Raw genomic sequence first — 4,004 nt, 5'->3', positions numbered from 1 at the left:
AGATGAGTTAGCTGAATACATCTGGAGTTGTTTTTGTGTCTTCCAGTCTGTTCCACTGTTCCTCATGCCTGTTTCTTTGCCAGTACTATGCTGTTTCTATCACAGTGGCTTTGTAGTATAGTTTCAAATTGGGAATTGTTATACCCAGTGCCATGTGTCTGTTGCCTAAGATGGCTTTTGCTATTCTAGGTCTCTTATGGTTACAAATGAATTTTTGGATTCTTTTTTCCAGTTCTGTGAAATACAGTGTTGGAATTTCAATTGGCATTGCATTGAATGTATATAGCAGTTTTGGTAATATGGCCATTTTCACTATGTTGATTCTTCCTACCTAGGAGCAGGGGATAACTTTCCATATCCTCTTCAATTTCTTTTTCACAGTGCTATAATTTTCAGTGTAGAGATCTTTTGCTTCTTTTGGTAGATTGATTCCTAGATACTTCATTTTTTTGGATGCTATTGTAAAAGGAATTTTTCCCTTATTTCTCTCTTGGTGAGTCTGTTATTTGTGAATAAGAAGGCTATTGATTCTTGGATGTTCACTTGTATCCAGATACTCTACTGAATCTGTGAATTGAGTCTAGACATCTTTTGGTAGAGATTTTTGGATCTTCAATGTAGAGTATCATATCATCAGCCAATAATGACAGTTTAAATTCTTCCTTTCCTATCTTTATTGCTTTAATTTCTTTCTCTTGTCTAATTGCTGTGGCTAATGTTTGCAGGACTATATTGAAGAGGAGTGGTGATAGTAGGCATCCTTGTCGTGTTCCTGATTTTAATGTGAAGGTTTTCATTGTTTGGCCATTTAATATGATGTTGGCTGTTGATTTTTCATAGAGAGCCTTTATTAAGTTGAGGTATAGACCATCTATTCCAATTTTTGGCAGGGTTTTTATCATGAATGGGTGTTGAATTTTATCAAATGCTTTTTCTGCATCTATTGGGAGGATCATATGTTTTTTGTCCTTGACTTTGTTAATATAATGTATTACATTTATTGACTTTCTTATGTTGAACCACCCTTACATCCCTGGTATAAATCCGACTTGGTCAGGATGTATGCTCTTCTTGATAATCCTCTGTATTCTGTTTGTTAGTATCTTATTAAGGATTTTTGCATCTATATTCATTAAGGAGATTGGTCTGCAGTTCTCCTTTTTAGTTGCATCTTTCCCTGGTTTGGGAATCAAAGTGATACTAGCTTCCAGGAATGAATTTGGAAGTATAGCTTCCCTTTCAAATTCATTGAAAAGTTTGAAGAGTAATGGCAGTAGTTCTCTAAATGCCTTGTAAAATTCAGCAGTGAATCCATCAGGGCCTGGGCTTTTCTTTCTGGCAAATTTTTAATTACATTTTCAATTTCACTGACTGTAATTGGGGTGTTTAAAATGTTTTTATCTTCTTTGTTCAACTTTGGTAATTCATAAGTATCTAGAAATCTGTCCGTTTCTTCTTTGTTTTCCATTTTATTGGAGTACAGGTTCTCAAAGTAGGTATTAATGATCTTCTGGATTTCTTTTAGATCTGTTGTGCCTTCCCCTTTTTCATTCCTGATTTCATGGATCTGAGCCTTTCCTTTTTTTTGATAAGATTAGCTAAGGGTTTGTCAATTTTATTTATTCTTTCAAAAAACCAGCTCTTTGTTTCATTTATTTTTTGTATCATTTTCTTAGTTTCCATTGCATTGATTTCTGCTCAGATCTTTATAATTTTCTCTCTTATTCAAGCTTTGGGTTTTTCTTGCTCTTGTTTTTTTAGGAGTCTAAGTTTCATCATTAGGTTGTTTATTTGACCCCACTCTGTTTTCCTAGTATTCACATTCAATGTGAATGTTCCACGCAGAACTGATTTCATTGTGTCCCACAGATTCCTGTATGTTGTATTGGCATTTTCATTTATTTGTAAAAACTGTCTAATTTCTTCTTTAATTTCCTCTGTAATCCATTGATATTTTAGGAGAGTGTGGTTCAGTTTTCACGTGCTTGTGAAATTCCTAGTTTTTTGTGCTGTTGATCTCCAGCTTGATTGCACTATGATCTGATAATATACAGGGAATACCTTCAATTCTTTTGCATTTATGCAGACCTGTGTTGTGAGACAATGTGTGTTCTATCTTGGAGAAAGATCCATGTGCAGCTGAAAAGAATGTATATTCTGATTTTGTAGGGTGGAATACTCTGTAAAGATCTATTAAGTCCATGTGTTCCAAAGCTTGGTTCAGTTCTATTATTTTATTGTTGATTTTCTGCTTAGATGATCTGTCAATTTGTGATAGTGGGGTATTGAAATCCCCCACTAAAATTGTATTAGTGGTTATTTAGTTTTTCATGTTGCTTAATATTTGTTTTATATAGTTGGGGGCATTTATATTTGGTGCATATATGTTTATGATTGTCAACTCTTGCTCTTGAATTGTTCTCTTTACAAGGATGTAGTGTCCTTTTTTGTCTCTCTTAATGAGTTTTGGTTTGAAATTTACTTTCTCTGAGAATAAGATTGCTACCCCTGCTTTTTTCTGGGCTCCTGACATGTGGAGAATTATTTTTCATCCTTTCACTTTCAGTCTATGGGATTCCTTTTGCACTAGGTGTGTTTCTTGTATACAACATATTGTTGGATTTTGCTTCTTAATCCATTCTGCCCATCTATTTCTCTTGATTGGTGAATTGAGGCCATTAACATTGATGGTTATAACTGATACATTCTGACTTATTATTGTCATGTTATTGTCTTTTGTTGACTCTTTTTCTTTTTTCTCCCCTCTCCTTTTAGTTTCTTGCCTTACCTATTTGATTTGGTCTGTTGGGCCTCATGGTACTGTGACCTTCATTGTCCTTTTCTAGGATATTGTTTATAATTCCTTGTAGTGCTGATTTGGTGTTTATAAAATTTCTCAGGTGTTTTTTGTCATGGAAGTATCTTATTTTCCTGTCTATTCTGAAAGAGAGTTTTGCAGGATACATCAGTCTAGGTTGGAGGTTATTTTCTTTTAGGACTTGGAATACATTACTCCAGGCTCTCTTTGTTCTAAGGGTTTGTGTTGAACAGTCTGCTGTGATTCTAATGGGCTTTCCTTTGCATGTGATTTGTTTCTTTTCCCTTACTGCTTGTAGTATTTTGTTTTTCTGTTGGATTTCTGGGATCTTGATTATTATATGTCTAGGTATAGATTTTTTTTTGATCATGGCTAGTTGGAGTTCTATATGTCTCACTTATCTGTATGTCTAATTCTTCCCTTCTGTTTGGGGAGTTTTCTGTCATTAAGTCTGTGAAGAGCTTTTTTAAGTCATTTGTGTTTTCTCCTGCTATTTCATGAATTCCTATCAGTCTTATGTTATTTTTCTTTGCATTGTCTAGAAGTTGTTGGATCGATTTCTCATGATCCCTTACTGTTTTTGAGAGACCTCTTTTTTCATGATCACTGACTGGGAATCCTATCTTCTATATCTGAAATTCTATCTTCGCAATCTTTTATTCTGTTGCATACACTTTCAATAGAGTTTTTAATCTCCTATTTGTTTGAATACTTTTTATGGATTCCATTTCTTTCCTGTGTTGGGCATTCATTATTTCCATTTCTTTCTTATGCTGAGTCTTCATGGCTTCTATCATGGTCTTGAGCTCATTAATTTTTTTATCAGTTTCTGTTCTAGAGTCTCGAATCATGACTTCCATTTTGCTCATCATCTCTCTGGTTAACTGGGAAATTATTTCTGAGTTGAATTTTTCTAGAGCCAGATTGATCTGTTTGTTACCTCCTGTGGTATGGGTTCAGGGTGTCCTGCTTGTTCACTATCAGACTTTTCATCCTCATTTGTCCTACTGTTTGCTATTGGTGAACTGGAAATCTGTCTTTGTGTCTTGCTTAAGTGTTTTTCATTTTTATTTTTGTTCTCCTTGGTTTAATTTCTGGGTATTACTTAAATCTTCCTGATATAGTTGCGTTTTAGCTTTTGAGTCTCTTACTTAAATCTTCCTGATATAGTTGGGTTTTAGCTTTT

The sequence above is a fragment of the Fukomys damarensis genome, unplaced genomic scaffold (assembly GCF_012274545.1).
Source record: "Fukomys damarensis isolate Sample0158 unplaced genomic scaffold, DMR_v1.0_HiC HiC_scaffold_15, whole genome shotgun sequence".
Lineage (NCBI taxonomy): Eukaryota > Metazoa > Chordata > Mammalia > Rodentia > Bathyergidae > Fukomys > Fukomys damarensis.
This window is presented reverse-complemented; position numbering follows the sequence as displayed.